This window comes from Cottoperca gobio, chromosome 8, assembly GCF_900634415.1.
Source record: "Cottoperca gobio chromosome 8, fCotGob3.1, whole genome shotgun sequence".
Taxonomy (NCBI): domain Eukaryota; kingdom Metazoa; phylum Chordata; class Actinopteri; order Perciformes; family Bovichtidae; genus Cottoperca; species Cottoperca gobio.
Window position 1 is genome coordinate 240,605 of NC_041362.1, and position 10,344 is coordinate 250,948.

Genomic DNA, 10,344 nt, shown 5'->3' on the forward strand with positions numbered 1-10,344 from the left:
CTGTTTTGATCATGGCCCCCAAACTCAACATGGTGCTGCTGCTACTGGCCGTCGCCACGGTAACGGTCCTGGCCCAGAGGCGGCGCCCGGTGTCGACGGACGAGTGGAACTTCAGGGACGGATGTGAGCACCCAGATTACTCTCTGTTTACCGCGGGTCAAAGGTCAAGTTCAGGGCTCAGCGTGAAGACGAGCCGTCTGTCCAGCTTTGTGTCCAAACTTTATCGGTAGACGTCAGAAGACAGAAGGCGCTGGGAGCCCCCCCGGCCTTGTATGGGGAGGCGGACGTAAAACAACATGTTAACAATATGCTTATGTGTATAAAATAAATGTTGAATTTAAATCTAAATATCAAATCTTAATGTTTAGCAAATATGCAAATAGCCCCACGCTGCGTCCACTTATAGATCTATATGTCGTCAACCGAGGGTGAACAAGGTCTCCAACAGTTCATAACGTGGACACTATGAAACCAACTCCAACCCATGTTGACACATCACATGCTGCACACTAGCTAGTGAAGTTAACACTGTTTGGGCCAATTCAGTGCATTATGGGTAGAAACTAAACTCATTGTGCAGATAGACCTTTGTGGTTCTATTGTTGGAACACCAGAGTCCCAAGTCTCTCTGACATTTCCCCCCGAAGATTTAACCCTCAACTGTATTTTATGTAACTTAGCTTCATTTTAATCTCTAAAGATGTTTAAACAAGTTCCACGTGGCAGGAAACTTAAAAGTGAAAATTATATTTGCTAATAAATCTGAATGTTTAAGACTTTTTATTAAACTACTGATGATCTTAACTTGAACTACTGATGATCTTAACTTGAACTACTGATGATCTTAACTTGAACTATTAATGATCTTAACTTGAACTACTGATGATCTTAACTTGAACTACTGATGATCTTAACTTGAACTACTGATGATCTTAACTTGAACTACTAATGATCTTAACATGAACTACTAATAATCTTAACATGAACTATTAATGATCTTAACTTGAACTACTAATGATCTTAACATGAACTACTAATAATCTTAACATGAACTACTAATGATCTTAACATGAACTACTAATAATCTTAACATGAACTATTAATGATCTTAACTTGAACTACTAATAATCTTAACATGAACTATTAATGATCTTAACTTGAACTACTAATAATCTTAACATGAACTATTAATGATCTTAACTTGAACTACTAATGATCTTAACTTGAACTATTAATGATCTTAACTTGAACTACTGATGATCTTAACTTGAACTACTGATGATCTTAACTTGAACTACTGATGATCTTAACTTGAACTACTAATGATCTTAACTTGAACTACTAATAATCTTAACATGAACTATTAATGATCTTAACTTGAACTATTAATGATCTTAACTTGAACTACTGATGATCTTAACTTGAACTACTAATGATCTTAACTTGAACTACTAATGATCTTAACTTGAACTATTAATGATCTTAACATGAACTACTAATGATCTTAACTTGAACTACTAATGATCTTAACTTGAACTACTAATGATCTTAACTTGAACTACTGATGATCTTAACTTGAACTACTGATGATCTTAACTTGAACTACTAATGATCTTACCTTGAACTACTAATGATCTTAACTTGAACTACTGATGATCTTAACTTGAACTATTAATGATCTTAACTTGAACTACTAATGATCTTAACATGAACTACTAATGATCTTAACTTGAACTACTGATGATCTTAACTTGAACTATTAATGATCTTAACTTGAACTACTAATGATCTTAACATGAACTACTAATGATCTTAACTTGAACTACTGATGATCTTAACATAAACTACTGATGATCTTAACTTGAACTACTAATGATCTTAACTTGAACTACTGATGATCTTAACTTGAACTACTGATGATCTTAACTTGAACTACTGATGATCTTAACTTGAACTACTAATGATCTTAACTTGAACTACTAATAATCTTAACATGAACTACTAATGATCTTAACTTGAACTACTGATGATCTTAACTTGAACTACTGATGATCTTAACTTGAACTATTAATGATCTTAACTTGAACTACTGATGATCTTAACTTGAACTACTGATGATCTTAACTTGAACTAGTAATGATCTTAATTTGAACTACTAATGATCTTAACTTGAACTACTGATGATCTTAACTTGAACTACTAATGATCTTAACTTGAACTACTGATGATCTTAACTTGAACTACTAATGATCTTAACTTGAACTACTGATGATCTTAACTTGAACTACTAATGATCTTAACTTGAACTACTGATGATCTTAACTTGAACTACTGATGATCTTAACTTGAACTACTGATGATCTTAACTTGAACTAGTAATGATCTTAATTTGAACTACTAATGATCTTAACTTGAACTACTGATGATCTTAACTTGAACTACTGATGATCTTAACTTGAACTACTAATGATCTTAACTTGAACTACTGATGATCTTAACTTGAACTACTGATGATCTTAACTTGAACTATTAATGATCTTAACTTGAACTACTAATGATCTTAACTTGAACTACTAATGATCTTAACTTGAACTACTAATGATCTTAACTTGAACTACTGATGATCTTAACTTGAACTATTAATGATCTTAACTTGAACTACTAATGATCTTAACTTGTACTACTGATGATCTTAACTTGAACTACTAATGATCTTAACTTGAACTATTAATGATCTTAACTTGAACTACTAATGATCTTAACTTGAACTACTAATGATCTTAACTTGAACTACTAATGATCTTAACTTGAACTACTGATGATCTTAACTTGAACTACTAATGATCTTAACTTGAACTACTAATGATATTAACTTGAACTACTAATGATATTAACTTGAACTACTAATGATCTTAACTTGAACTACTAATGATCTTAACTTGAACTACTAATGATCTTAACTTGAACTACTAATGATCTTAACTTGAACTACTATCTACTAGATTACATATAAAACAGTCGGCAGCAAAACGTTTTGAATAAGTTCTTCCTGTGCTTCAAATGATCACGTGATTCATTTCCCGCCCTGCTATTGGTTGTCAGCAGAGAGACCTTTGTGATACCAACATGATGCTTGAACATTTGGAGATAGACCTTTATAGATCTCAGTGACTCAGCAAATATATACAAACTGCATAAATGAGTGATGCAGATAGACCCTGTTCACTTTAAAGACGTTTGAGACACAGACCTCACATGTGTCAGATAGACCTCGTTAACCCTCAGTTGATGATTATCTCTAGGTTTAATATTTATATATATGTCTTTTCTCCTCTTTTGATTGTTATATTAATTATTAGAGGTATATCAAATAAGTATAGAAGTAAGAATAATTCAAGTTGAAATGACGAGGCTCAGTGTGTAACTGTAAGTTATACATAAAATACAGAAATAATTAAATATTTTCCGTTTTTTCCAGTCCATCCAGTTCAAGATAAGAAGATAAATGTGCCATAACTTTATGAACACGGTATCAAAATATAAACCAACTGATTGACCTTTAACGTTAGCGTTAAGCTGCTTGTGGCAGAAAAGCATGTGATGCACCTTTACTCAGTGTGATACATGTTGTTCATGTTGTTTTATCCAAATCATCTTTTATTAGCAATTAAAGCAAAGTTTAAATGACTTTAATCTTTAGACTCTTTACCAGAGCAGGAAGCCTCAGTGGGTTCTGACTTCAGGGACTGATTGTGATTTCTTGTCTCAGCTGAGAAGGTGAACATGCGCGGCGTGGCCAACCTGACTCAGATCCTGGACAACTGGAGGTTCGACATCCTGAACCAGATGAGAGGACTTCTGCAGAACGACCACCAGTCTCTGTTGCCCGACTACGCCAGGTATGGATGGAGATGCAACAGATGCAACAGATTTCTCTCACTCGTAGTTTCTTTTGATTGTTGTATTTTCTTTGGAGGTTCTGCACATGATGAGTTCACACATGCACACATTTGATGGTTGCAGTTTGTAAACATTTAAAGTTGGCCCCTCCTCCCCGGATCAACGGCACCAGAAGCCGCGCCCCCCGGCCGCGGTTAGATTTGGGGTACATCAGCAGGTGAAAGCCGACCCCAGATTCACTCTCGTTTTGTAACAAGCTTTGTCTGCTTTTCGTTATATTTGCGTTTTCTTTGGTGCTGCTCACGCCATTTTCATAGCTTCCTGTTGGATGTGTGCTTATGATCTGGCAGTCAGGGGGGGTCAAAGAGTCCAGACGACCTCGCCCCAGAGGGGGTCCATGCCAAGGTCTTTGGTGCTAATGCTGAAATCGACTGGAGGAGAGCTAGTAACGTTAGCTGTTAGCTGCTAACGGAGCTAACGGAGCTAACAGCCAACGTTAACAGCGGTTGCATTGAATTACATTACGATGCGTTCAAGAGCTAGTCAGTAAAAATTAGTATTAGGCGAAGGTAAATTAAACGTTATCATGATGTGTTCAAATGTAATCTCGTAAAATGTAGTTTTTGGTGTGGAGCAGTAGTTGAGAAGAGGTCAGAGGTCATTAGTGGGATAAACCTTTTGTACATTTAAAATTGTTCTGTCAGTGAAGTGAAGTTTGGCCGAGATATAAAAGTTCTTCCTTTAATGCTGTGCATGATTAAACAAAATGCATCTGAGGATCAAATCTTACTTTTATTAGAAACCAACAACAACAAACAGAGTAAACATGTGAAACATCTGCTGTCAATACTTTACAAACTGTTCTAAGAAAGCTGTATTTGCCAGCTCAATGACTCCATGGGGTGCTTATCAAACATAAAGTTTAATACTACACAGATGTGGAGACATTGGTGGGTTTCTTATCTTATTGTGCTTTTGTGTGTAATTTATTCCATGTCTTGTGTCTGAGTCTGTAACACAGTTTTGATTTGATCTAAATATAAAAACCGTTCATTGATTCATATTAATACGAGATTAAAATTTCCAAAATCTGATTGATTTTTGTTCCAGCATCACAGACTTATAATTTGAAATGCATTCAAGCGAAATCCTTTGACTGAAGAAGAAACAGAAAATGAGAGCAGGTGAAAACGTGAGACAGAGAAGCTTCGTACAGAGACCAAATAAAAAACATGGCTGCTGCTGTTTATGTAAGAACTGGACATCACGATGCTAACGTGGCGAGGGGCGGGAAACACCAGACTTCCTCTGTGGAAAACTCCGCAGCACGTTTCTATTTTAACTTTTAAATTACAGTTTCAGCTGCACTTTCTTATGACGGCATCGGCCACAGTGTGACCCGACAGAAAACGTTCTCAGCCCGAAGGACAAAACACATTCCTGTGTTTGATTTCACTCATGTGGAATATTCTGCTCATTCGCAACACACGGGGAGTATTCTGAAGTAAATGTAGTTAAAGTACTTAAAGTAAAGTACTGATTGTGTAGTAAATGTAGTTAAAGTACTTAAAGTAAAGTACTGATTGTGTAGTAAATGTAGTTAAAGTACTTAAAGTAAAGTACTGATTGTGCAGTAAATGTAGTTAAAGTACTTAAAGCAAAGTACTGATTGTGTAGAAAATATAGTTAAAGTACTTAAAGTAAAAGTACTGATTGTGTAGTAAATGTAGTTAAAGTACTTAAAGTAAAGTACTGATTGTGTAGTAAATGTAGTTAAAGTACTTAAAGTAAAGTACTGATTGTGCAGTAAATGTAGTTAAAGTACTTAAAGTAAAGTACTGATTGTGTAGTAAATGTAGTTAAAGTACTTAAAGTAAAGTACTGATTGTGCAGTAAATGTAGTTAAAGTACTTAAAGCAAAGTACTGATTGTGTAGAAAATATAGTTAAAGTACTTAAAGTAAAAGTACTGATTGTGTAGTAAATGTAGTTAAAGTACTTAAAGTAAAGTACTGATTGTGTAGTAAATGTAGTTAAAGTACTTAAAGTAAAGTACTGATTGTGCAGTAAATGTAGTTAAAGTACTTAAAGTAAAGTACTGATTGTGTAGTAAATGTAGTTAAAGTACTTAAAGTAAAGTACTGATTGTGCAGTAAATGTAGTTAAAGTACTTAAAGTAAAAGTACTGATTGTGTAGTAAATATAGTTAAAGTACTTAAAGTAAAAGTACTGATTGTGTAGTAAATGTAGTTAAAGTACTTAAAGTAAAGTACTGATTGTGTAGTAAATGTAGTTAAAGTACTTAAAGTAAAAGTACTGATTGTGTAGTAAATGTAGTTAAAGTACTTAAAGTAAAGTACTGATTGTGTAGTAAATGTAGTTAAAGTACTTAAAGTAAAAGTACTGATTGTGTAGTAAATGTAGTTAAAGTACTTAAAGTAAAGTACTGATTGTGTAGAAAATATAGTTAAAGTACTTAAAGTAAAAGTACTGATTGTGTAGTAAATGTAGTTAAAGTACTTAAAGTAAAAGTACTGATTGTGTAGTAAATGTAGTTAAAGTACTTAAAGTAAAGTACTGATTGTGCAGTAATGTAGTTAAAGTACTTAAAGTAAAGTACTGATTGTGTAGTAACTGTAGTTAAAGTACTTAAAGTAAAGTACTGATTGTGCAGTAAATGTAGTTAAAGTACTTAAAGTAAAAGTACTGATTGTGTAGTAAATGTAGTTAAAGTACTTAAAGTAAAAGTACTAATGGTGTAGAAAATATAGTTAAAGTACTTAAAGTAAAAGTACTGATTGTGTAGTAAATATAGTTAAAGTACTTAAAGTAAAGTACTGATTGTGTAGTAAATGTAGTTAAAGTACTTAAAGTAAAGTACTGATTGTGTAGTAAATGTAGTTAAAGTACTGATTGTGTAGTAAATGTAGTTAAAGTACTTAAAGTAAAGTACTGATTGTGTAGTAAATGTAGTTAAAGTACTTAAAGTAAAGTACTGATTGTGCAGTAAATGTAGTTAAAGTACTTAAAGTAAAGTACTGATTGTGTAGTAACTGTAGTTAAAGTACTTAAAGTAAAGTACTGATTGTGCAGTAAATGTAGTTAAAGTACTTAAAGTAAAAGTACTGATTGTGTAGTAAATGTAGTTAAAGTACTTAAAGTAAAGTACTGATTGTGTAGTACATGTAGTTAAAGTACTTAAAGTAAAAGTACTAATGGTGTAGAAAATATAGTTAAAGTACTTAAAGTAAAAGTACTGATTGTGTAGTAAATATAGTTAAAGTACTTAAAGTAAAGTACTGATTGTGTAGTAAATGTAGTTAAAGTACTTAAAGTAAAGTACTGATTGTGTAGTAAATGTAGTTAAAGTACTTAAAGTAAAGTACTAATTATGTAGTACATGTAGTTAAAGTAAAAGTACTGATTGTGTAGTACATGTAGTTAAAGTAAAGTACTGATTGTACAGTAAATGTAGTTAAAATACTTAAAGTAAAGTACTGATTGTGTAGTACATGTAGTTAAAGTACTTAAAGTAAAGTACTGATTATGTAGTACATGTAGTTAAAGTAAAAGTACTGATTGTGTAGTACATGTAGTTAAAGTAAAGTACTGATTGTACAGTAAATGTAGTTAAAGTACTTAGGGCACATTTGTGCCTGTACTCGGATTATACCACGATCTCCTACGAGCCTGAATGCATCATCTGTTAGTAATTTTTAGGTCGAGGCTAAAAACCAGGCAGCCCGAGCTCAGGCGGCTTTCTCTTCTCAAATCTCTCTTAAAATCTAATAATGCCTCAGCCCTAAAGGACAATATGATCCCGCTCAATACAACGTCTCCTCTCCTGCATCCAGAGCTGATTCCTCTTCACACGTCCCGGCCGGACCCGCCCAACACCAACAGAATAACTCAAAATCCTTTCTTCTCTCTTGTCGTCTTTCCCCCCTCCTCCTCTTTTTCTTGTCTTCTAACTGAATAACTAATAATGACCCTTATTTACGCTTGTTGTCAGCGCCCTCTAGTGGCCGTAGTCTGCACAATACGCAGTCTGGGGTCGTGGTCCCCTTGAGGTCAGGTCGGAGTGTTGGTGATGGACAGGTCAAACACACACAGTCAACTTGTTGTTTTTTTTACGCTACAACGTTAGTATGTAACACGTCACGTTATACTTCCCGTACGTAACTACTTCCTGTACTTATTTGCACCCGAACCACCATCTTTTCCTGAACCTAACCAGGTAGTTTGATTTCACAACGTTACATCCAACAGTCATAAGTGTCGTTGCTTTGGTACGAAGACGTGTGGCTTCTCTTGTATTATTTATTACTCTCCTGTTACTATTATTTTTTATTGATCTAAAGTCTTTGTAGAGTGTTATATAAATAATAATATTATTATTCCTGTCCAGGATCCAGCCGCTGTCTGAGGCGTTAGACGACCTCTACAAGGAGTTCAACTCCCTCAAAGCTCACCTGGGCGATCTGACCGAGAAGTTCTCCGCCATAGAGACTTTCATCGACGAGGTCAAGGCCGACCGCACCAACAACGCCAACGCTGGCCCGGCCCCCGGCCCGGCTCCGGCCCCCGCCCCTGCCCCCAGGCAGAACGTGAGGAGGGTGGTGAAGAAGAAGACCATCGCGTCCTAAAGAGCCAAAGACGTCTCAGCCTGTCTTACGTCTCTGTGTCTTCTCACAGCGCTGAAGCTGACCCTCCTTTAACTTCATTATTATCTTGTTTTATGCAATTCTTGTACCAAGTCGCTCCCAGTTTAAAAGACCTAATGTTAAGACAAATAATACAGTATCGGATTATAAATATAAAATATACGTATATCCACAAATACAACATGTATGTTTTCCTGTTATATCTAAAAACAATAATAATGTTGTCGGTGTAGACAGAGTGGTAAAATAGATCGGTTCAGAAACACACGTCTGAAATCTCTGAAGAGTGAATGTGCAGGAAATTGACATTTTGGAAGCATTGCATTGTGGGATTGTGAGTATAAATGAGGGGACTACACAGTAAATTAATTTCACACTCAGACATTCAAATAAAACGCCAGAGGGTAAATAAAGTAAACACAGTTTCCAGTTTCCTTATAAAATGTTATGTTTTCTGGTAAAACATTTTCGGGGATTTGATTTGAAAGATTTCCTGTTTGTCGTCTTAGCGTCTGGAGACTTTACTGGCAGCATGTGTTCTGTTTATTCTGGATTCTTTCAGGACAAACAAGCTTGTTGGTTTGGGTTTATTGTTGCATTTTATGAGCTCTGAAATAAACTCACTTATTTCATTCATTCATTATTTCTGTTACTGTTTCTTATTAGCACAGAGAAGCCCTGCGAGGCGAGAGAGAAAGAACATTTATTTTGTTTATGACTTAAGGTTTTGCTAGGATAACATTTAAGTTGCTAAAAAATGTGAAAACTAGTAGCTGATAATTAAAAAAGTGTTTGTTGTTGTAATACTAGTTTTGGCCACAAGAGGCTGTAGTGCACCACTAGCCTACTGGCATATTAACGTTAATTAAAATACATTTTTCAGCCAAAAGAAAGGCATGCGAGTAATAACTTGCTAACACATTGTATGTATATGTATATGTACCACCCGCCCAGCGACACACCTGGAAAGTTTCACATCGTGCACGTTTGCGTCGCCTTCGCAGTCACGAAAATCCAGCGTCGCTTTGTAATATATAATAATAATAATAATAATAATAATAACTTTATTTGTAGAGCACCTTTCATACAAGAATTGCAGCTCAAAGTGCTTCACAGCAGAAACATAACAATTAGTACAAGGACAGAATAAGATCATTTACAGAACAATAATCACAGTGATGATGTACATGAGTCTGAAGTACCATTATAAAAATAGCAGAATTAAAATAGTATAAAATAACATTGGCACACCATTCTTGTAAATGTTTTAAACTGTCAGAGTCATATCTTGAAAGCATGAGATCAACACTGGCCCCTGTGGCCCTTCAGCTGGTTCACTCCCTTTGCGACACATTATTTACAGCGTCGACCTCTTTATTGACCTTTAACGTATAAAACACAGACGTCTCCGTGAGTCCACATTCTTTAGGCAGAATCTTGGTTAAAGCCCGCTTCATAAAAAGTTTTATGAAACCTGTCGGTTAAAGCCAGTATATTCTTTAATCTTTCACTTTTCCACTAATCGTGTAAAGAACATGTAAACACATTTATCAGAGGAGCTTCCTCTTGTTACCGTGGTAACACCGTCTGAAATATGTTCTATAATCTTTCCTCCTGCATGTTTAAATATATTGAAGCTTTACTGGATAGAATAAATGTTTAGTTTTGATCATAAAAACGTGTGCGTGACGACTGAAGAAGTGCATTTTGGGTAGATCTGATTTGTAGTCTTTATTGAAGCTCTGAAGAAGAAGAGAATTTGCTAAATTGTTTTTTTTACA